This window comes from Hibiscus syriacus, unplaced genomic scaffold, assembly GCF_006381635.1.
Source record: "Hibiscus syriacus cultivar Baekdansim isolate YM2019G1 unplaced genomic scaffold, ASM638163v2 tig00117048_pilon, whole genome shotgun sequence".
Taxonomy (NCBI): domain Eukaryota; kingdom Viridiplantae; phylum Streptophyta; class Magnoliopsida; order Malvales; family Malvaceae; genus Hibiscus; species Hibiscus syriacus.
The window spans coordinates 9,129,503-9,155,935 of record NW_024063538.1 but is presented as its reverse complement, the minus strand read 5'-3'; positions in this window follow the sequence as shown (position 1 = coordinate 9,155,935).

Below are 26,433 nucleotides of genomic sequence, written 5' to 3'. Positions count from 1 at the left end.
TAGTCATACTACATTTGGGCATAATAGTGAGGCATACCATGTGAGTGCATTTATTATGTACTTATATGATATGAGGAAGACTCGCGATGAGTCAACCTCGAATGTTTTGATAAAATAATATTTTACCATATCTTGAAATATTTTTATAAAGTTTATGGAAATGATTTTACGAATAAATTTTAGAGTGTGAACTGCTCTAAAATAGATGTATGTACTTCTATATTATTTTAACAGACATCGATGTTTCAAATAAATGTTTTAATCTGCGAATTTGACTTAAAGGCCTATTGTATGTGCATTGAGAGTCATAGGTGCATTTCGACATACCTTGTGTATGATGGTTATCGATCGATTTTGTTTAATGCATATGTTGCATTTTTGTATCAGTATTATGTGTAGTATCGGCACTATGTGTGCAACCATGGAATTCATAATGAGTTTGTGAATTACCATTTCGACAGTATGTGTGCATCTATGGAATTCATAATGAGTTTGTGAATTACCATTTTGGCACTTAGGTATATCTCATGTACCTTGCATTCTCATTCAACATACATTGTGAAAATAAAAGGATAATTCGAAAAAAATACTGATTAATAGGTATGTTAGGGATACTAAATATTGTTTCGCATGTTATATGAAAGAAATTTGGTGTACCAATCCAGTTTTAAGTATTATTATGATTTATACAATTTAATTCGTATTTTGATATTTTATGATATACTTATGTTTTGGTTACACCTCATTTATATTATTATGCCTCACTAAGTGTATACTTAGTGTGTGCTGGTTTCACGCGTATGTATTAGTATGAGTGGAGTAAGAAGTGAAACTGACTTAGTAAATCAAAGGTTGCCTTATCAGTAGCTTCATGACAATTATGTCTACTTTTGATATTATTAGATGGCATGTAATAGACTTATAATAATGCTCTGGAATGTATTTGAATTATGATGATTGTAATATTTAATATGTTAGAACTTTAAGACTATTTTACAAACTAAAAGTTAATGAATGTTTTATTATTATTGCATAAAATGTTTTATGCATAGAAACAAAAGTTTGCTTTTTTTTTAAACGAAAATTTTTAAAAGTCATGTGACATCTATGACTTGTGTATGAAAACGTATACGAAAATGGGTGTTACATTGTAAGGGAACAAAAGAGCAATTAGACTATTGGTAGAAATTGAAGTTAATTTTGAGGGTTCTATACCAAGTTGTACCTCTTCATTTTCTTTCTTTTTCTTCTTATTCTCTCTCCAAGCCTCTATAATCTCAAGCAATGGTAATATTTCATTTTCTCAACTTTATTAAGTCTTAAATCTATCTCTATTACTCCCTATAACATTCTTATGTTAAGGAAATCCTTCCATTGTTATGGTTAAAGGAAAAAGGGAGAAAATTATCCAAGTTCAAAAAGGAAGGTGCTTGTTAGCTAAAGGTGGTTTATTTCGGGTTTCTAAAATCAAGGTAGCGTATTTTTAATCCTTTGGAGTATTAAGCTTTCATAAATAATAAATATTAACTAATATTTGTATAGTTGATCATATTAGGGTTTAAATTTGATTTCAATATTAAATGATGTTTTAGATGTTATTAATGTATTTTATGACACCTAAGGACCCTAGTTAACTCCTAAAAACTTTAGTGCATGATTTAGAATCAAACTATGGCCTTTAAGGTATTTTTGAGTGATTCAGGAACCTAAAATAACCATTTATGGGTTCAAAGTATCGAAACTAGGATGAATAGTATCGATACTAGTTAAATTGGGGAAAAATAATTAGGGATTTTGGGTTGGAGTATCGATACTGCCGTCGATACTCAGGGTGACAGTATCGATACTGAGTCCCCATTTTCACAATAAAATATATTTTTGGTATTGATACTCATAGGGTTATCGATACTACAAGTAAAGTATCAATACTACCTACTTCAGATGGTTAGATTTGACCTGTTTAAGGCCCTTAAGAGCTAAGTATGATCCGTAATAGTAAGAATTAATCCTTGAGGGACACAAATGTCCAAGTATACCTAAAACACTCGTACGAGTGGGCTACATTAGATGTAACCGTAGTACATTGCTATCTTCAATCGAGGATGTATACAGATGTTGGGACCGAGGATTGTTAAAAGAGATATCCGATAAATGGTATGATGCTTATATCAGATTTATTGGTAGCGAAAAACATGAGCTTCGAGTATGTCAGTGAACTCAGGAAAATTAATTCATCATATTCAGTTCAAAAGGTTCTGAAGGGAAGTATGAAAAGATCAAATAGAGTACCGCTACTCAGAAATGGATCCGAGCCAGATATCAAGCTAGCCAGTTCCTCAGATAATAAGTAAGCCTTCGTATAAAGTTTTTGATGAAAGAACGAGCGAGATAGCAACTAGTATGATGTTGACTTCACTCTAGTGAGTCCAACTATGTTAAGGTATACCCAGGATTACCTTAGTTGCCCTAGTGGGGCATTACAGTACACGAGGCACTTCAGAAGCTAACTAGGGTACGAGACCCGAACACTCGCTAGGACTGGGTTAGCGATGTCAGTATTATGTGGCCTATAGGAAAGCTTAAGTATGTATCACTTGAACTAGATCATGCATGTACCTACTGCTTAGTGCCATGTCTTCAGCAAGCTTTTGTTTATGAAATTCTTATGTTGCTCTAGATTAGCGATTATATTTCTGGATTTTGTAAGCTCAACCTTCGGATGTTTCCGTTGGCATGTTTGTAGCTTGAGCAGTTAATGGAGCTCCGTCACAATAGGGTTTTTAGCATCTCTAGTAGAGTATTGTACTATAGCTTTAGTGGGTATGTGTATTCATAGAACTTTACTTATGTATTTGAGTTGTAAACTTCAAGATGTATTATTTTGTTTTAAATTATGTGTCACGGAACTTTGATTTTTATAAAATGTTTTTATAAGTGTTATTTATGTTTCATTATGATACCATTCAGTACTTTTGAAAAGAAATTAAACAGGTTTCGAAATTCAAGGGTTACCTCGGTGGCCCAGTGTGGTACTTTAGGCCTAATCGAATTTAGGGTGTTATATTTAGGTGTATTAGAGCATCAGGTTGAGTCAGTCCTAGGATCCAGTGGTTGGTTTTAGTAAGGTGTCAGTGAATACATGCCCCTAGGTACTTAAAGTATTTGTATAAGTCTGGAATCCTGATGGTGCTTCCTTCTTAATATGTACTATAGAGTGATGCGATGGACGATAGTTCTAATCATGGTTTAGAGGATAGAATGGAGATATGAGCCTATCATCCAGTCAGTGTTAGTTAGGAGTTTCTGCCTAGGGCAGAAAACTAGGGGATTTCGTTAGGTGCATGAGTCGCAAAGTCGATATTATTCAACGGTTTGACCTTCACTCTTATGGAGATAGTGGACGTCATTCCTAGACCGTAAATTATTTATCCATCCACCCAGAGTGTGTTAGTGCCGTCAGAGACCCCGGTAAAGAGGCTGAGGAGGTAAAAGACATTAAACTTTTATAGTTCTGATGATAATGATCTGATTTTTGCAGATTAGTGATTGAGAGAGACCATGATGAGTCTGAGGTAGACCATGAGGAGTCTGAAATAACTTCATCTTACCTAGAGGGTAAGTTAGAGTGCACCATCGCTTCACTCAAGGGTGATGATGTCCATTGGTAGGAGATTGTAGAGATGGCTCTACATCTAGATGTACTTATATGGAACCAGTTTTTAGATTAGTTCAGAGGAAACTATAATGGCAAGACGCACATAGATAATTTGAGGATGCATTTCTCTTAGTTGGATTAGAGAGATTGCTCAGTGTTTGAGTAAAAGAGATATTCTCTCCGATTAAGTCGTTACACCCTAGATTTAGTTGCGATTGAGTCCTTGATATAAAAGAGCCTTCTTAAGGGGCTACATCTTGATATCCATGAGTAGTTGGCAATAGACCCCTCCTATGGTGTTTTCTATGTTGACACGATAGGCTAAGGTCATGGAGAGGATGCAAGCTATTAAGAAGAGTTTGTTGGGTGATTCAGGTAGCCCAAGTATGAAGACTTATGTTCCAGTAGACCAATCTTAGTCAGGGGCTAAGAGGACTAGAGGTTCACATAAGCTGAGGAGAGTGACATCAGCTTTGTCACTCTAGTCAAGTCAAAGGTCAGACGTAGGGTCTCGTAGGAGACCACAAGTTTCCCTGTCTGTAGCAAGCTCTAGAGACTCTGATAGAGTTTTGATGTATCCAGAGTGTGAGCATTATGGTAAAAATCATCGAGAGAGATGTTTTAAGCTCTCTAGGAAATATTATGGATATGGATGTTTGACGCATATGGTGAAGGATTGTCCTACTTTGGTTGGCGTTGGTTCTATGCTTGGACATGAGGGTAGATGACAGTTTGACCTATTTCTTGTTCGACAATGTTCGATCCCACTTGTTAGATAACAGGGGAGCAGGGTCAGGAAGTTGATGAAGCAGATGAGATGCCATATATGTTTTCAAATGTCTCAGCTTTTCATGTTGCTTTAGTAAGAATGAGTGCACGCATTCTTTTGTGGTGCTAAGTGAACTAAATAGAAAAAAGTCTTCATGTAGAGGACCCTAGATTGAGAACCCAAGTGTTGAGTAGGTCAACTTTAGCAGATTAAGAAAAGTTATTTTTGATTTTCTTCAAGGGTTCGTGTGATCGACCCGTGGAAAATTTTGAAATCCCAAGTTCAGCGTTGGAGATAAAGATTTCTATGAGAGTTAAGAATACTAAGTCGCTTTAACCAGTATGTCGATCACTCTATTTTCTAGAAATGTCAGGATATACCTCAGTCAATCCCATGACACTTTAGTTACTAACAAAGCGCAGATTCCTCAAGGACTCTCGATGAGTAAGTTAGCTGGATGTATATTTCGATACAGCAGTTCCAAAATCCCACCTTATGTACTAATAGTACCAAAGTTCAGGTAGTGAGTTACGATTCTTAAAGTTTATAGATTCATCTTATTTTGTCAATGTGCATTCGTACACGTTTGGTAAGTGAATTAGCTAAGTAAGCCAAGTCTCGTTTGTAGTGTCTTAGTGTAGTATATAAGCGCAATTTATATATCACACCCAGCAGTGTGTAGTGTTGCATGGTACCATATATTGTGAGGTTCTTCAAATTTAAATAGATCAAGTTTGTTAAGCGTAGTTTGACTCGCGATAACTGTCATCGACTATCTCGATGATGGTAAGCATTATAGAGTGCAAGATGTAGAGTCCCAAAATCGCTAAATTAGAGTTTGAACGTGTAAGATTTCCTTCTTGTGTTGTGTACTCTCTAAGAGAGTCAAATTTTGCAAATTTAGCTTGATGAGTGGTCGATTTTTAGTTTTGAGTACCTTGGATGCTCGATCAGGTGAGCAAAGCTCATGTAGGTCATAAGATATATGAGAAACAGTCAATTTTTGTGGATGAATATTGAATTAGAGTTGTGCAGTAGAAGCATAGAGATTGACATTGGTTGAGAATCATCGTCACCTCTTTAGTAGTTAGTATCGAGATAGTGTTGGAAAGTGATGTAAGATCTCAGGCATTGTATGATGAGTTGCATATGTTTAACAAGTAATAGAGGTTATCAGGTTATGTAGTGAGTTAACTCGATTGAGTAAGGTTAACAAGAAAATGGATTTGGTGATAATAATGAATCTTAGAACAATATCATCCTAGTGGAACGCTCTGAGCATACAGTGTCATTTAGCAAAAATATGATTTCTTTAGCTTCGTGCTTCTTGAAGGTTTTCGCTTGACGTTCGGCGTTGGTAACGCTCTTAGAAAATTGTAGATCGATTTGGTGAATTCTGAGTAGCATGTTAGAGTGCAAAGACATCTTCCTTCAGAGCTAGATTTGATATCAGTTTAGGTGCTTTAAGGTTCCTAAGTGTTTGACCCAATGATGAGTTTTTTTTTACTGAGTAAATTTCGAGGATGAAATTTCTTTTAAGGAGGGGAGAGTTGTAACACCCCAAATTATGGGCTAGTAGTTTTTAGCTTACTTGAGACGTAAGGGGACCTCGAGAAATTTATGAATTAAATTGTTGGGATTAATTGGGTTAAAATTGGGCCCAATTTTCCATAAAAAAGGATTTTGAATTATAAGGAAAATTACGAGGGACTAAAAGAGAAATAAGACCATTGATGAAAATTAAAGTTAATTTTGGGGGGTTTATACCAAGTTGGACATGGGTTTCTCCCATATGCTCTTGATCTTATTCCTTTCTGTTCTTCTTCCCTCTCCAAGCCTCCATAACCTCAAATGGTGATAAGATTTCATTTTCTCAACTTTATTAAGTCTCAAATCTGTCTTTCGTGTTTCCTATAACATTTTTATGTTAAGGAAATCCTTTTATTGTTGTGGCTAAAGTAAAAAGGGAGAAAAATCAACCAAGTTCAAAAAGGAATGTGTTTACTAGCTAAAGGATGATCATTTCGGGTTTCTAAAATCAATGTAGTGTATTTCTAATCTTTTGAAGTATTAAGCTTTCATAAATTACATGTATTTGCTAAGATTTGTATAGTTGAGCATATTAGGGTTTAAATTTGATTTCAAGATTAAAAGATGTTTTAGGTGTTATTAATGTGTTTTATGATGCCTAATAACCATATTTCACTCCCAAAAACTTCAGTGCATGATTTAGAATTAAACTATGGTCTTTAAGGTATTTTTAAGTGATTCTCAAGCCTAATATAACCATTTTAGGTTCAAGTATCGATGCTGGGTGAATAGTATTGATACTGGTTAAACTTAGGGGAAATTAGGGATTTTAGGATGGACCATCGATACTGCCAAAGTGAGTGTCGATACTAATTAGGGTGACAGTATCGATAATAAGGCCCAATTTCATAACATAATGCATTTTTTGTATCGTTACTCATAGCGGTATTGATACTTAACCCTAGGGTATCGATACTACTCACATCAGATGGTTAGATTTGACCCGTTTAAGGCCCGTAAGAGCTAAGTATGATCCGTAATAGTAAGACTTTGTCCGTGAGGGAAACAAATGACTAAGCATGCCTAAGACACTAGTAAGAGTGGGTTACATCATATGTAACCATATTAAATATAGTACATCGAATTATCTTCAATCGAGGATGTATACGGATGTTGGGACCGATGATTGTTAAAGGAGACATTCGATAAATTGTATGATGCTTATATCAGATTCATTGGTAGCAAAAAACACGAGCTTAAAGTATGTTAGCGATCCCAAGAAAAGTAAGCCATCTTTTTTAGTTCAATAGGTTCTGAAGGGAAGTACGACAAGATCGAATAAAGTATCGCTACTCAAAAATGTACCCAATCCAGATATCTGGCTAGCCAGTTCCTCAAATTATAAGTAAGCCTTCGCATAACATTCTATATGAGATAACAAGCGAGATAGCAACTAGTATGATGTTGATTTCACTTTAATTAGTCCAACTATGTTAAGATATATCTGGATTACCTTAGTTTCCCTAGTGGGGCATTACCAGTACACGAGGCACTTCAGAGGCTAAATAGGGTGCGAGACTTGAACACTCACGAGGAGTGGGTTAGTGATGTCAGTATTATATGGTCTATGGGCCTTAGATATACATGGTTAGTTATATCAGTCAATTACGTTGGGTAATCTTTCGATGAACGTATATTTTGGTTCTTACCTCTAGGATATTTCGTATTCAATATAAACTAAGGTGTTGCTCTGAGATACACATAAATTCCTACGACCACACCACCAGACCTACCTTATGTTTGTCTGTGTCAGTTATATATGTATAGTCTTATTTGTTCAATATGTCAGATATGTTAAAGCTTGGCTTGAAGGCTATGTGATACCAAGCCAATGATTCATTTTATACGAGAATTATATCGATGCTATGTAACATGATAGCAATGTTAGGACCGGGAGATCATTCAGTATATTTTGTAGGAATTATGCTGATGCTATGTGACACCAAGGTTCCCTCGGTAAGTAGTGTCTGAGAGCTATGTGAGACCAGATACTAGTCAGGTTTGTATTCAAATAATGCTTAGTATGTAAGGTTTACATTCAAATAACGAACAGTTGTATCAGTGCCGCATTTAGAAAATACGTAGCATGTTCAGTCATTAGGACTAGAGACCCTTTAGAGATGTACTCATGGCGGTCCATTGGGGAGGACTAAGGGAAGTGTGTGACTTCTACGTCCAAGATAGAACAGTAAAGCCTAAGTAGGTAGCACTTCACCTAGAATATATATGTAATTATGTCTTAGTGACATGTCTTCAACATGATTTTGTTTATGAAATTCTTATGTTGCTCTAGATTTGCGATTATATTGTTGGGCTTTGCAAGCTCAACCTTTGGATATTTTTGTTACCAGGTTTGTAGCTTGAGCAGATTGTGGGGCGTCGTTGCAGCATGGTTTTCAGCATCTTCGGTAGAGTATTATACTGTAGCTTTAGTAGGCATGTGTATTCATAGAACCTTACTTATGTATTTGAGTTGTAAACTTCAATATATATTATTTTGTTTTAAATTATATTTCATGAAGCTCTATATTTTATAAAATGTTTTTATAATGGTTATTTATGTTTTATTATGATACAATTCAATATGTTTGAAAAGAAAATGAACAGGTTTTGAAATTTAGGGGTTACTTCAACGACCTAGTGTGGTACTTTAGGCCTAATTAGGTTTAGGCTGTTAAAGGTGACATCACGAGAAGCGAATGTGATAACTCCGTAAAAAGGCTACTTTTAAGGACTTTTTCGCTTAAGTTATTGTTTTTCTAAGGGTTCGTTTAGGTCATTTTAGATACATGTAGCTGTATATAATTGCATTTGTGGTGCTTGTGTTATTTTATTTTATTAAGGTGCAATATGAGGAGGAAGGTGTGGTTTTTAGTAATGTTCAGGAAATAATAAGCAAAAAAGGTCCAGTTGGGAAGGAATGTCGAGACATCACACGTTACTGAAGCATCGCAGAAAAGGATAAAAAGATATTTCTACAAAATGACATCTAGCAAGACACGTGTCTGATGGTTGTAACCGGCTACTGGGGACCATTACCACCTATAAAGATAGACTTCACGCACAAAATATGACTATAGGGGTATGATGGGTATTTTGAGTGAAAATACCAAGAATACCCTTAGATATTTTTATTATTAAAGGAAACCTCACAAGAAAGAGAAAAGAGGTTATGCACTCCAGCAGAAAAATCTTCATATTCATCAACGTTTTCTACCCTCCATTTTTTAGTGGTATTCATCCATTAACGAGCTCTAAGAAGTGGCGAGCTAGGCGTTCGAGAGGACCTAGCGAGCTAAGGTGGTTTGTGGCGGTCGAGGAGAGCTCTGACAATTCACGTGGAAGGATTTTTCCTCCTTCCCCTTTGCTGTTATTTCTCATTTGATTTGGGTTGCAAGTAACGAATGGATTTATTAATTTATTTCATGGATTATTCAAACCCCACCATGAACTAGTTTTATTTGGTGGGAGTTCACGATGGATGCGTAAGTTCTTTCTTTAATGGATGATTGTTCTTCTATGGTTTTATTTGTTTTTTTTTTATGGTGCTTAATGTCTTAGGTTGTAGGAGCTAGGAGAGTAGTCATTCCTTAGGAAATACTTAGTGTTCGAGAGAAACTATGTAGCTCATCTTTAGTATTCAAGAGAAACTAAAGAGGATCAACATAAACAATCAGTTTTAGAAAGTAACTAACCCTAATCCACCTTTAAACACAAGGCTAGGATTTTAATCAACTAAAAGGAGTATTGATCGATCGAGAGGGTAGATGTTAGTGAGAATATTGAATGGTATTGTCATGACATATTTTGTTAGACTGATGGGATCCCTGCACCTGCTAACGCCAATACGTATTGCCATCGCATTCTCAACCTATCGAGTCCCTTGACTAGAGATAGCATAGGGCATCTTTAGTAAACTCTATCGGGCAAGTAAAACATATAAGTGAGATCATCTTGAGAAGTTAGACTTGAATTTCCTAGAGACTCCTATCATTCATTCCCGTAGTAGCTTGATGTGTGATGATTATCAAGTCATTCTAGTTAAATCTAGTTTTTACATTTTTGTTTGCCTTTACATTGTCATTTTATTTCATTACACACACTTTATTTTTCCACAAAATCTTCATTTACTTCCACATCACACTATCATACTATCCCCACCAATACGTATTGCCTTGACATTTTTCATTGGTACATACCATAACACTAACTATAGTTAGATAAAGTAGTCTTTTTCTTTGGTTAAACTCATAAATTTCTGTCAATCCCTGTGGATACGATACTCACTCTTCATATAATACTTGTTTGATTATGTATACTTACACATTAATTGCGTATAATTTTATAGTACTCACAACACGCAACAAGTTTTTGGCAACGTTGTCGGGGATTGGCAACGAGAAGTTAATTAGTTTTGCCAGAGCTTTTTATTTTTGCTTCTTTAATTTTGTATAGTTTACTTTATATTTTAATTTATTCTTTTTTAGGCTTATTTGGTGTATGTCTAGAAGACATTCTCACGAGCCATTGAACCAATTTAACCTAATATTGAGATACTTTTTAGGCAAATGAGACGTGTCCAATGTTCTTGAGAAAATATGTATCAAATTAGGAACCAGTGCATTGGTCAAGATGACAAAACTTAGAATTCGAGGCATTCCAAAATGTTGGATCTGCTGATAGGCCTCGTGCTATTCATGATCATTTGAATCCTATACTAGATGATTTGAAAACTAGAATTATGACGCCCGAAATTCAAGCAGCCTATTTTGAGCTTAAACTAGTCATGTTTAATATGTTGAATTCCATAGGGTCGTTTGGGGGTATGCCAACTGAAGATGCCAAGCATCATATTCATAACTTTTTAGAGGTTTGTGATTCTTTCCGCCAATAAGGAGTGCATGAGAATATGCTGAAATTAAAGTTATTTCCATACTCTTTGCGTGACCGAGTAAGGGATTGGTTGAGTGGTGTTTCATCTAGATCGATGGAATCATGGGATGATCTTTGCAAAAGTTTCCTATTGTGCTATAACCCGCCAAACATGAACACTCATCTAAGGAATGACATCGCATCCTTTCGCCAGGGCGATGACAAATCTATGAATAAATGTTGGGATCGTTACAAGAGTTTGCTTCACAAGTGTTCTAATCATGGTTTTCATTAATGGGCTCAAGTATTTATGTTTTATAATGGAGTCAATGCACCCACAAGGATGATGCTTGATGCATAGGTAAATGGGATATTGATGGATAAATCACCTACTGAGGCGTTTGCTATTTTGGATAAAATTGAAAACAATGACTATCAATTCCCTTCATCAAGGCTTGGAACTGGGAGAAAGGCACCTGGAGCATTCGAGTTAGATACCAAAGACTCAGTGTCCCCTCAACTCTCAGCTATCACTAATATGCTAAAAAATTGACAACGCTCTACTGAGATAAAGGAAGTGAAAACAACTAGCTTAACATGTCTGTTATGCGAAGGCAATCATCACGAGAGAGAATACCCAACCAATCATGAGTCTATCAGCTTTGTAGGTAATTTCAATAGAAATAATAACAATCCCTATTCTAACACTTATAATGCAGAATGGCATCAACACCCTACCTTCTCATGGGGTAATCAAGGAACCCATAATGCTAGTCAACCTACTCGTCAACAGAATTACACTGAATCTCAAGGCTTCCAAAATATTATTCCATGGAAAAATGCTAACAAGGGAGCCTCATCTTCAGCAAGCATTAGTTCTTTGGAAGCCACGATTCAAGATTTCATATCTACCACGAAAACAATGTTACATAATATTGTATCACCTTTATGTATTGTATATCTTTTTTTCTTTATCAAATAAGTTACACAATAATTTTTTTTTAACAATGATAATTAGATTTTATTGATAAACATCAAAAGAGGGAGTCAAAATTACAATGCAATCAAACATAAAGAGAAAATTGAGAACAAAAGTAAAAAAACGCATACAAAAATAAAAATATTAAATCCAAAAATACAAAGAAAAATAAAATATTCCCTTGAAAATAATGATCAACATCAAAAGAACCCAGTAACCTATTGGAAAATATCAATAATTTTGGAGCTTGAGGAAAAGTGGAACCAATTGTTGGTTCATAAATGTGTAGATGTGCACGTTATGGATAATGTAAATATTTGAATCGATCGTGCCCTCTGTGGGTTTGAGGATATTTTATCCCAAATTTAAAATATTTTTCCCAAATAGAGCATATCTTTTAAAAATTATGTTTTGCAATTAAAAGGATAAATATTAAAATGTTCATTTAATCAAAACAATACTTTTGGAAATTGATTGATTCTCATTAGGTTAAAAATTTTAAATAGTTCACGATGTCAAATACCTATAAATACCGTGTAAACATGTTAGGTTAAACACAATTATTACAACTAAAAAATATTTCAAAAGAATTCTTTTCTTTTCTCTAGTTTTTATTTTTTGTGATAGATAAATGCAAGTGTGTAGTCCGTGATCTCTGCAGAAGTGCAATCATAGCTGATCATCTAGTTATTGTGTCATGTAAGATAGATGACCAACAATCCCAAACACCATAGAAGTAGCCGAAAATTTGTCATAAGGAAACTGCGTAGCTAGACCCTCAACTCGTTTCAATCGATTATTATGTCTAAAATGTGTATTTATTTCTATATTGTTCTTTTCGAGTATTAATAAAATATTTTATTTTTATTTTATTTTCGTCTCGAATTGTTATACTTCTAATAATCTTAAGACATATTTTTTATTCTAACTTTCTTTAATCCGAGACGATTCGAAAATCTTGGAGAACAAGCAAATAAATTCATTTTCGGGATTCATCCTGTCATTTTAACGGGTTTGCTTTATTTTTAATTGGACAAATCTATTTGATAGAAATTATCGTTAAAGTAACGATGGTTATTGATTTTGTTTCAGAATGTTGATTATGTTCGGTAACAAAATCAAAAATAAAGAATAAATGTGATTATTTGTTTATGGATTTTCTTCCATATGCATTTGTTGCATATAAATGTAGGACAATTATAGAATCAATGTGATTCTTTCTATGATATTATTTGATAATATCATTACGGTAAGATTTGGCACATAAACGTGCATGTAAGCATTAATCATGATATTATTCATGATATTATTGCTATGACATTATTATAATATAACTTTTGGTTTTTTAATATGGAATATTAAATATGTCATGAATAAAGGATATCTTTGATATTTATAATTATTATTAATTATTATAATAATTGTTGATTGTGTTTTAGAATCACTATGAATTTTATTGTCGTGCTAATACTTTCTTTTGAGAAATTTTATAGATAGAAACGAATTCGGAATTTAAACCAAGGCTTTTAATTACTGGATTGTCAAAATCAAAATCAACGGATTAGTTCTTTTTTATAATTGTATATCTAAAAGTAAAATCAACGGAATAGTTCTTTTTTATAATTGTATATCTAAAAGTAAAATAAAAGGATTAGTTCTTTTGATTATTGGGTTACCAAAATTAAAATAAAAGAATTACTTCCTTTTGATAACTCTATTGCGGAAATTAAAATCAAATGATTAATTCATTTTGATTATTTAGTTACGAAAATTAAAATAAAAAGATTAGTTCCTTTTATTAATTAATATGCTAAAATTAAAGGATTATTTTCCTTTGACTTTTTTTTGTTAGACAGAATAAGGTTACAATGATATATTTGTTTTGGGTTTTAATACTACTAAACTCATCGTTTAACAAAAGATCTAACCTTAAAAAAATCATTGAATTTATTTCATCATTAGAATCTTGCGTTGATTCTAACTTTGTAAGGAAAATAAATCATTAAATTTATTTCTTGGAGAATCTTGAATGATTCTAACTATAAAAGGAAAAAAATCATTGAATTTATTTTCATATGAATCTTATATGGTTTTGGTTTGTAAAAGTAAATAAATCATTAAATTTATTTTCTTGAGAATATTAAATGATTCTATTTTAAAATGAAAATAAATCATTAAATTTTATTTTCATGGTTTGTGAAATAAAATAAATCGTTAGATTTATTTTTCTATTTTGTAAAAGGAAATAAATTGTCGGATTTATTTTCATGTTTTGTAAAAGGAAATCAATCATTGATTTATGTTGTTGATAATCTTATATGATTTTGTTTTGTAAAAGGAAATAAATAGTTGCATTTATGTTTCCTATTTTGTAAAAGAAAATAAATAGTTAGCTTTTATTTTTCCTGTTTTGTAAAAGAAAATAAATCATTGGATTTATTTCTTGAATAATCAAGTATGATTATACTTTGGAAAAAGGAAATAAATAATTTAAAATTTATTTTCTTGGGAATCAAGTATAAATCATTAAATTTATTTCTTAAAAATCTCGATATGTTTGTAAAGTGAGATCTTAACAATAAATTTATTTTGAGAATTTAATTATTGTTGTTTTATTTGGTTTATTTGATTTACTTTTGCAAATAAGAAGGAATAAATATTTTATTACTTTCATTGATGATAGCAAAAATCATTGTTATATATTTGTTAAAGAGAAAAAGTGAAGTTATAGAAAAATTTATTCTCTCTAAACTAAAAGTTGAAAACCAGCTGAATAAATATATTAAGATGATAAGAAGTGATTCTGGTGGTGAATAAATTGAACCATTTATTTTTTAATAGTGTACACAACATGACATTATTCATAAAGTGATATCATTATACTCTTCTAAATTAAATAGAGTAGCAAAGTGGAAGAATTAAATCTTAAAAGGAAATGATAAACGCAATGCTAAGAAGTTATAGGTGATCACAGAACATATGGAGGGAAGTTATTCTTTCACCTAATTACCTTTTAAATAAGGTTTTCCAGAAAGGAAAATGATAAGTATGAGTTATGGAAAGGTAGAAAACCTTTCTACAAATTCTTAAAAATGTGTGTGTGTGTCTCGTAAAGATAATGATCTCTTTATTGAAGGAAATGAAAATAAATCTAAAATTAGTTGATTGTGAGAGAATTGAGATATCTAAGATATGCTCCAGATTATGAATTGTATTATTCCATACGGATACTCGATGTCAGTTGAATATATGATATCCAAGATATCAAAGACACAAATGAATGTGTTTCACATTAAAAAGAGGAGTTGTGTCATAGAAATCCTTAAGCAAATGGATATAACAAGATTAATAATAGAATTTAAGTTTGTAGCTCTAGAGAAGTAACGGGAATAAGTTAAATGGCTTTAGAATTTATTGAAAGACATTCTTGAATGACTGAAACTTGTGCCCACGGTATATATATATATATATATATATATATATATAATATGATTAGCACAAAATTTTGTGAGTAACGATAGGTAGAGAGATATATGCATCATCGACACCATACCATTAGAGAACTGATCTAAAATGGAGTTATTTCTATTGGTGTTATAATATCAAAGGATAACATTACATATCTCAAAATTTATTAGTGGGCTTGTATGGTATATAGACCTTTGTATATTCGAGTCGTAACAATATATTTTGGAATTATTGTAAACTTTAATTTAATTGTTTTGGGAGCTCCCGTATTTGAAAACCAAACATTATGTATTTTATCTTGCTCTTATTATTATGGATAAATTTTCAAGAGAATGTTATGTCGTTTTAAAAGAAAATTTTTTGGGTCAGCCACTATGGTGGTCTGTGTGATGCCTTGATCTGCGGGTTGTACTAGATTAGGATGTTACAATCATTGTGTGTTTCAGTAAACTGAGCAATATAAATCGTTTGTGTGAGAGTAAAGTGGGGACGCTTCAAGGAGACTATTAGGCATAATTCTTTAAAACTCAAATAGAACCATGCGATGTTCATGGCTTTAAGGACATACATATGAAAATTAAATTATTGTTAGAATGATAGTTGTGTGAAGTATATCATCGTTTACACAAATGACAGAACAATTCAAGGACATCACGTCTATTGGTCAGTAAGTAAAATAAATATGATGTGATAGGGAAGCGGTGGCGGGTTGATGAACGTTGCTCTTGTTGAATCGATGAAGAACAAAGGGAATGAAAATGGGAAGGTTGTGGCAGCAACTAGGGTCTTTTAGAGTTTCTTTTAAGTGCTGGAAAGAAGGTAAGAAACAAGATAAACAAAAGATAAAGAAATTAAAAATAAAATAAGATAATAAAGAAATCAAAAGATCTCCCTTATGAAGGTGAACGGTAAAGATGATGATGGTGAGGATGGATTTGTGGAAAATAGATGGATTAGTGTCCTATCGAGCCCTCCTAGTCGCAATGAAAAGGAAAACACGATAATATGGCTCTAGCCAACCCTTCTAGTCGCGATGAAAAGGCAAATTGGAGTGTGAAGATTAATCTCCCTCACAAGAACTTGAAAGAACTCAAGGAGAAGAAGCTTCGAAGGCACAAGGCAATCAGCACTTGCAAAAACGAACTCTCGTTGTATTATTAATCAAAGAAATCTTGAATTACAAAGTTTAATGAAGCCTCCTTTATATATGGGCTGAGTTCTAAAGGTCATAAATAACTAATTAATAAAATAATAATAAACTAAACATATCATAACTCTAATTCCTAATAAAATAATAATAACTACAGATAATATTTTTAACCCAACCTTAATTCCTAATAAAATAATAAATCTAATCCTAAAGAAATGAATCATCCTATATTAAGTTATACAAATAACCAATAAAAATATTGAAAAATCGTAATATTTACAAAATCTCGTATTAATCCCGTATAGGATTTTCTGCATGCACCGTCTTCAGTAAAATAGCCATATCTTGAGTTTCCGATATCGGATTGATGCGATTCAAGAACCATTGGAAATATAAGAGAAATACGGTCATATCTACAGAAGACATATTGACTAAATAAGATCAGGATCCCATTCAAAAAGTCGTCATAAGTCTACTTCTGTTCTGATCTTCTTTTCCAATGCTTGGACGAGTGGATCATTTGGAAGAGTTATTACTTCTTCCTTTGATGTGATCCTTATGATGCATGTATCATCCTCCCTTTCTTCAAAAATATTCGAACTCGAATCTGAAACATTAGAGGGAGCAACATTAGAATCGTTTAATGATTCATTCACATTATACTTACCGAATAGATATGCTTTGAATCTTTCAGACTTTGTTCTTCTAATAGGTTCGAGTAGAAACATTAGTTTAAAGAAGCATGTATTATGGACTCTGGTGCATGTGTCATTCCCCCACTCCTCAAAAGGATTCGTCCTCGAATCTGAAAATCCAAGAGAAAGAGACTTAGATGTGTTGAAAGGAAAACTTGTGAAACATTTACCAGGATCAATGTGATGTGTCTTTATGCGTTTCAGTCGAGGTTTCTTCTTTGTAGGAACTGATTTCTTGTAGTATTGAAATCCTCTTTTGCATACAAGTCTTGTAATCTGATGTTTAGGTTGAAATTCAACATGGTGTCGACCACTATTTGCTTTCTGTATGATTGCTTCAGATAATTTCTCCATGGTTTTATTCGTGTGTGGTGAGAATGAGTGTTTAAAAACTATGTCAACTGGTTTGTTAAAGTAATCCCTTAAGTCTCCTAAGTGTGGTTCATGAATTAATAATTCTCGATAGGAAATTTGTGGATTGTAGAACCTGTTTAGTTGGCAAGGAAACTCATATACAAGATAAAACTCATTAAAAGCACTTTTAAAAGTATGGGTAGAAATATCAGAAATATTCGAGTTATCATGATATACATCTTTTACATGTTAAATTCTTGGAATAGTAGCATGCTTAAGAGTATACCATCGTGGTTGTGCATCGTCTAATGTGTTTTGCTTACCTCGGTCAGCTACACACTTATAGGAGTTGTGTTTAGTATGTATGACAACTTCACGAGCCTTACCTTGAAAGAAGGAGAAGAAGTATGTTACAAAGTCATTAAAATAAGTAATAAAATATTTACCTTTGGACTCCCGTAAATCGTGAATCTTCATTGATATGGCATAGTGATTAGGGCTTTCAGGTGGTAACCCGTCAGGGGGGTCACCTAATATTATTCGACAACTCTTGGCTATGGAAGATGTTGTGGTCCAGTCTCGTGCTGCTTTTACTATTTCATCATTTACATGGATTTCCTGTGCACGAACTATAAAGCCTGTAGAGTTGTTCAAATCATGTTTCGTCATTAAGATGGCGTCACGACTAAGGCTTTCCTGGATGTAGCCTTTTTGTAACAAATCCAACTCTTTGGTTTCTTCGAGATTGTATGTTTGACGAGGTATGATGGAACCTTGAATTAGATTGGTTTGGCATTGTTTTCCTCTTTTCAGTGGTAGTTTGTTAGGTAGATCACCTAACACTTCTTGAAAATCCTGTAAAAGAGATGAAAACACACTAGGCAAATCCTTGTTAATGTTAGAAATCGAAACAATTGATTCCCTAAAGCGAACAAGGATGCAAGGTTGTTTGTAAAGAAGGTTCTCTCTCAATTCGTTTGTGCTCACGCATAGATTTTGAGTCACTCTTTTCTTCTCACATTTAGGTTCACTCACCTCCCATGGGTCATTATTCTTTTGGCTTTTATAACTAGTGATCTCTTTTGCTTTTGCCTCTTTCTCAACTTTTTCTTTTTTGTTTTCCCTACCTCCTCACAAATTATCATTTGATCTTTAGGGACTGGAAGTGTGTCATTCTTTTCTGGTCGTTCTTTCTCCTTGTCAGGTTTGTCATCTCTTGGCTTTTTTAGAGAAGATGGAGTAGAAGATGAGGAAGGATTTGAAGGATTACCTTGGTAATAGGATGAAGTACCTTGGTAATGTTCACTTAATTGAGATCTCCTTTGGATTTGTGTTTCAATTTTCATTGTTTTCTTTAGTGCGTCTTCAAGGTTTTCGTACCCTTGTAGATCAAGAAGATCAATGATGTTTGAGTTTAATCCGACGATGAATCTTGACACGATGACCTCTTCTTTTTCGGTTATGTTAGCCCTATTGAGTAAGGACTGCATTTCCTTATAGTACTCTTCAACTGAACTTCTACCTTGTCGAAGTCGGTCTAGTCGTAGTTTAACTTCTCGTGTATAATGTGTCGGTAGGAATTGCTTCCTCATGGTTTGTTTGAGGTCGGTCCAAGAAGTGATTGTTGGAATTTGGAAGTTCTGGATCTTTTTCCTTGTTTGCATCCACCAAGTTCGAGCATATCCTTCGAATTGTGTGGTGATGAGGTGAACTTGTTTAGCTTGGGGGAAGTCATGGTATGCGAACATGAGATCAACTTTTTCTTCCCATTCGATGTACCTGTCTGGATCATTGTCTCCTTTGAAAGATGAGATCGTGAACTTTGGTTTTGCAAAGAGTTCGGGTGCTTGAAAACGTGGTTGTTCTCGCCCGGGTACCAAAAGTTCAGCATTGTTTGGTCTTGGATTCTGGTTTGGTAGATCCAGTTGTGGTTTTTTTTCGTTCTCTCACGATTTCATCAAATCTTTCAACTTGAGTCGTGAGTTAGGTAAGTGTGTCTAAGATAGTCGTAAGTGTCTTGTTGTTATTGTCGCCCATCCTGAAATCATAACACTCAAAAGAAAATTTTTAAAGTAAAATAAAAATAAAAGGAAGAAAATTCAACAAAGCAAGAAACCTCACAAGTCACTCCAAGAAAGTAACACAACGAGAGGCAAGTAAGCCGATCTTGTACTCTTTAAAACTCACTTTACCAAGTAGTATTCTACTGTTCGTATCATATTTTGATTACTAGCAAAGGCGATAAGAAAAAACTTAAAAGTTCTAAGAGGCCAAACAAGGGTTAGACTCCAAGAGAACGAAAATGCAAAGAAGGAAGAAGTATGCAAACTCTTTAGTCCTACTAACACAAGAAAGATAATGTGTTAGATAATGCACAAGAACAATAAAAGGAAAAAACAAAAGAACTTAAAGCACTAAGAGTCAAAGAAAAAAAAAGAACCAACCCATAAACCTGGAAAACGCTGGATCAACTTGAGAAATGTTTTTGAGGGGGTTACCGATGTCTAAAAATTTTGGGAAAATTCTTGAATGTCTTTCGTTGCGTCAGAAAACCACTTGTAAAATTTTAGAACCAAATACCTTCAATAGTATCCAGTGGACTCTGTTGAACAGTGAGTCCTCAAACAATCTATTTTTCTTGATCACTTTGTTCGAAGGTGTTATTGATCTCCAAATATTCTTATTTTTTTTGAAAAGGATCTTTAATATATGAAGTTGCAGTCTGGAAATTTTCACCACGAAATTCCTCCTGTAGAATTTTCAAGAAATTCGACAAGACCCTAGATCGAATCTACCGATGAAACTTGAAGAATGTATTTGAAGGCTCTAATGACCTCCGATTTGGATGAATTTCAGAATGGAGATTTATATTAGGATGAATATAATATCTGGATAAAATCAGCCTTAAATACCTTCGTTTGCAAATTTTTTTGAAATTTTGGCTTTTTTGTTTTTTTTTGGTTTTTTTGGTTTTTTGTTTTTTTTTTTTTTTGAAAAAAATAGCAAACTAACAAGAAGGATTTGAATCTAAATTAAAATTAAATAAAAAGAACCTAAAACAATGAATATTTTCTAGACTAGCTACGTTGGGATACCTTGACGGTTTTGTGTGCAATAACAAGCAAGATTGCTTTTTTAAGTGCTGGAAAGAAGGTAAGAAACAAGATTAGAACAAGATAAACAAAAGATAAAGAAATTAAAAATAAAATAAGATAATAAAGAAATCAAAAGATCTCCCTTATAAAGGTGAACGGTAAAGATGATGATGGTGAGGATGGATTTGTGGAAAATAGATGGATAAGTGTCCTATCGAGCCCTCCTAGTCGCAATGAAAAGGAAAACACGATAATGGCTCTAACCAACCCTCCTAGTCGCGATGAAAAGGCAAATTGGAGTGTGAAGATTAATCTCCCTTACAAGAACTGAAAGAACTCAAGGAAGAAGTCGAAGGCACAAGGCAATCAGCACTTGCAAAAACGAACTCTCGTTGTATTATTAATCAAAGAAATCTTGAATTACAAGTTTAATGAAGCCTCCTTTATATAGGGGCTGAGTTCTAAAGGTCTAAATACTAATGAATAAAATAATAATAAACTAAACATATCTTAACTCTAATTCCTAATAAAATAATAATAACTAAAGATAATATTTTTAACCCAACCTTAATTCCTAATAAAATAATAAATCTAATCCTAAAAGAAAATGTATCATCCTATATTAAGTTATATTACAAATAATCAATAAAAATATTAAAAATTCGTAATATTTACAAAATCCCGTATTAATCCCGTATAGAATTTTCTGCATGCACCGTCTTCAGTAAAATAGTCATATCTTGAGTTCCCGATATCGGATTGATGCGATTCAAGAACCGTTGGAAAGATAAGAGACAGACGGTCGTATCTAAAGAAGACATGTTGACTAAATAAGATAAGGATCCCATTCAAAAAGTCGTCGTAAGTCTGCTTCTGTTCTGATCTTCTTTTCCAATGCTTGGACGAGTGGATCATTTGGAAGAGTTATTACTTCTTCCTTTGATGTGATCCTTATGATGCATGTATCATGATGTCATTAGGAAAGGTTCAAAGAATGACACCTACATTTCCTTTGCAATTATCAATCGTAGAGTCTATCACTATATCGAGTCAAAATATTTTTGATAAGATGATCAATTTCATTCATGTGGGGATTGTTAGAAAAAATTGATAATTTTGGAGCTTTGAATGAGAAATTGATCTAAACGCTATTGAGGAAAACGTTGAACCAATTGTTAGTTCGTAAATGTGTAGACGCGCATGATATGGGTAATGAAAATATCTGAATCGGTCGTGTCCTCCGTGGGCTTACGGATATTTTAACCCAAATTTAAAATATTTTTTCTAGAATAGAGTATATCTTTTTAAGATTCTGCTTTGGAATTAAAAGGATAAATATTAAAATGTTTCTTTAATCAAAGCAGTAATTTTGGAAATTGTTTAATTCTCATCAATCCTTTGTTAGGTAAAACATTCTCAGTAGTAAATGTGAAACCCCTATAAATATCGTATATACTTGTTAGGTTAAACTCAATTATTACAACTAAAAAAACAATTCAAAAGAATTATTTCCTTTTTCTCTAGTTTTGATGAAGGCAACGGAATAGTTTGTGATCTCTGTAAAAGTGCAACTATAGTTGATCATCTAGTTGTTGTATCCTGGGAGACAGACGACCAACGATCACAAGCACTATAGGAGTGGCCGAAAATCTGTCTTAAGGAAATTGCATAGCTACATGCCTCAACTCGTTTCAATAAGTTATTCTATAAAAAATGTGTATTTATTTCTATATTGTTCTTTTCGATTATTAATAAAATATTTGATTTTTATTTTCTTTTTGTCTTGGATTGTTATGCTTCTAACACAACCTTCATAAAAATTTATTGTCTATCGAACGAGTCACTTCATAAAATGATAAATGAGTGGTGAGTGAACCAAACTATTTGATAGGTGTTTTGTTACACAGTTCTGATTATATCAAGAAAAAAATCTTTTAACAAAGAGGGGATCTCACAATACTCAACCACCGACAAACCAATCAGAAAACAAATGTTGTGAGGATCTTTGTAAAAGCACTAAGCAACTGCAAAGATATGCGAAAAACGTACCAAAAGTTATAAGGATCATGTCACAAGAGCAAAAAACATGTGTCACAAGTGAGAGAGAAGCATGTCACAAGAAGAGATATACTTATTCAAAATTGAAAAAAAATAAAAAAAAATAAAAAAAATGATATTGTAAGGAAAAAAAATAGAGAAGTAATAATCACTGAGGTCGACAGCCAACATTAAAATTAATTAAAATGCGATACAAGAATATTAATAGAGGCCTAATTTAGAAAAAAAAAAGGAGAAAATTACACTACAAATTTTTTAGGCAGAACCAAATAACATTTATATCATAATCTTTTATTAGAGTTTAGTTCAATGACAGAAGCAGAAAATTATATCAGGGTATGAACCTAATAAGTTGTACTAAAATTTTAGTGCGAATTAATGAAATTTTAGAGGGTGTAAATTAGATAATTAATAAAAAAGTATATAAAAAAATTAAATATAAAAATTTAGAGATGCGATCGCACCCCAACACTCCCTTGATCCATCCTGGTTTAGATGGAAATTTTGATACGAATACGGTGATCATTTTAAATAAATATAAATCCTATAAGAAAAAGAAAATGTCTGGGGATTAGCACTGGAGACTGCGACCTTACTAGGCCTTAGCAAATGGTTGATGTTGTCGGTCCATTTGTATTACGCATGAACATATTGATGAATAAAAGATGGTTGGTCCCAAATTTTAAAGAGAACCCATTGGTTCCCACCACTTATCAGCTTTATCATCTATTTTTATTATTATTTATTCATTTCTAATATTTAATTTTATATTTTCAGTATATATATAGTTTTTTTTTTAAATTGTTGGTCCCAATTTTTCCTTCTATCAGAAATAGGTTCCAACGAAGATGATGTATATGACTTTTTATTGGGGTGGGCAAGTGATTCTGTTATTTAGTTCATGGCAAAGCGATGCAAGAATTCAACGGCAGAGCCGTTATTTCCGTGGGCGAATCGATCCAGGTAAGTGGTCGGGGAGGAACATTACCGGAAGATTGTTGTTCTGGTTGTGCTCGGGTTTAAGATATTTGTTGATACTGGCGATCATGTCATTCAATGGGGCATGTGCGTGGCCATTGTTTCCATGTCGATGGTAGGGAATTTAGGATTTTTGAAGAATAGATTTATTTCTAATCAATCATAATTATATAAACACGTTAAATATATGAAAAATCAAAAGTTAAAAGTATTATATTTATTGATGTACACCAAGAGAAATATTAAATCTTGTACACTCATTTTCGTCCGAATTTGTTTTTTTATTTATTTTCTTTTTATATATTTCTATCTTATTTTTATTATATATATATATATATATTAATATAGTATGATTTTTGAAAATATTTTTTAGAAAACGGTTTTCGAAAAACATTTAATATACATTTTAAAAATCGGTTTTTGAAAATATATAATATAGAGTTTTGAAAACATATATATAATATATAGTTTTTGAAAACGGTTTTTGGAATTTTATATATTATATAGTTTTTTGAAAAACATTTTGAAAACATATATATATATATATATATATATATATATATATATATATATATATATATATATATATGGTTTTTAAAATATTTATATAATATATAGTTTTCAAATATATATATATATTATAGTTTTGAAAACAAATTTCAAAAATATATATTATATATAGTTTTGAAAATTATTTTTGAAAAACATATATATTATATAATTTTAAAAAAAAAATTGAAAACATATTTCATTTATTATATTAATAGTAATTATATATTATTTATTTATTTATTTATTTATTTTCTTTTTTAGGGGTCCAGATGCAGTCCAATGGAGCCTGTTTGAAGGGAATGAGACTGATCAAACCTGGTGAAAATTAGTGTTTGAGAACCCTAAAATAATATCATTGGCGCTGCAAGGGAGCGTGCGTGAGGCCACGCGCCAACAACCAACAGAGCCAAGCGCGAAACGATCGGCCGATATCCCGGGACTGACCCATCTCGGGATGACCGGTCATACGAATGGTCGAACGGCCCGGTAATAGCGAAATAGCCCGTTGAGGGCGGAAATAACGAGCACCGGTGGTGGGGAATAAATACCCCACCAAATCTGTCAAGCAGGGGGACATGATCAACCCATCAACATCGACCAACAAACGTCAGGGAACGTTCGAGCAACCGAGAGCACAAAATCATCAAACCACAAACCCAAACACAATCAAAAACTAAAAACACATATCCAAAAAAAAACTACATTCGAAACCGACGGTGGCCGACCATCCCTCTGGTGGAAGTCTTCTAGAGAGATGCGAGAGAGAAATGAGATTTTCCTCTCTTAAAGAGAGAAAGAAAATGAGAGGGGATGACCATTTAGGGCCGAATTAGAGGTATTTATATCCTCCCCAAACGACATCATTTTGGGGAGAGATTTTTTGCGCATTTTTATGCACGGGTAAATTACACCGTGATCCCTGTAAGTTGTATTATTTACATTTTAGCCATTGAATTTAATTTTTAGTATTTTAATTTGGACCTTGAAATTATTATTTTTACATTCTAGTCCCTAAGTTATGTTTTATTCAAAAATGGCCTAGGAATTTATGCATGTTTTAATTTAGCCACTATTTGTTTTTCTTTTTTTGATTTAGCCACTGCTATTTTAATTTTTGCATTTTGATCCATTTTTATTTATTTATTTTTCAATTTTTTGTTAATATTTATTTTTTTAACATTTTTCCAGTTTTATTTTTTATTTCAATATTTAACCTTTTTCTTTATTTTATTTTATTTTATTTTTTATTTTTTATTTATTTTTTATATTATTTTTCTTTGTACTAAATTTTATTTATCTCTATTTATTTATTTTATTTTGTTTATTATTATTATTATATTAATTTTTTTATTTACAATCTGACAATATTCTTGACTCTTTTTAGGGGAATTTTTAATCGATCAAAGGTAAGCAATTCAAATCGGCTTTTAAATTTTAATTTCGCGATTAAGACAACCGGTAAATTAATTGGTACTGAAAGGGCAGTACAAGAGTGTTAATCCTTCCTTGACTGTAATGACTCTCGAACCCGATACATTTCTGGTAAAACGCAGATCAGGTAAGATGGTGTCCGATCCACCTAGCTATTTTTTTTAAAATGATCGATGGCGAATCTAACTCATTTATTCAAGTCGAAGCCTAATTTCGGGCTCAACCGAAAGACGGCCGCGACAAATCTAAATGTTATAACTGATTTATTTCTTTTGATTTAAATGAAAAGATTTTAATAATAGTGAAAACAGAAGGCTGAAGCTTTAAAAACTCAAAGGTCGAGTACATGGTTATTCTGAAAGAGAAAGAGTTAATATATATATATATATTCTTAGTGTCACGTGACAACACCAAATAAATAGACAAAACAGGGATATGGGATATGGTGTATGTTAGTAAATTGACTATAATAATTTAATTTGGATGAAGAATGGCTAGTGATAATAATAAAAAAGTGAGGTTCTAAAACTCAATGGTGTCAACCTTAAATTGAAATTGAAAGGAAGGAAGAGAAAGAGAGGGAACATAACTTAGTCCGGACTATCTTAGAAAATGTTTCTTTATATATTTTATAGTTTTAATGTAACGTAACATCATCGAATAGGTGAACAAGGAGAAGAGAGAAAATATAATTTCTGTTTATAGACTTGTAACTAGTTAGAACCATTATTTGATTAGTTGTACTTTTTTAATATGTTGTTTTTATTTACACGTTTGGTAACTAAAT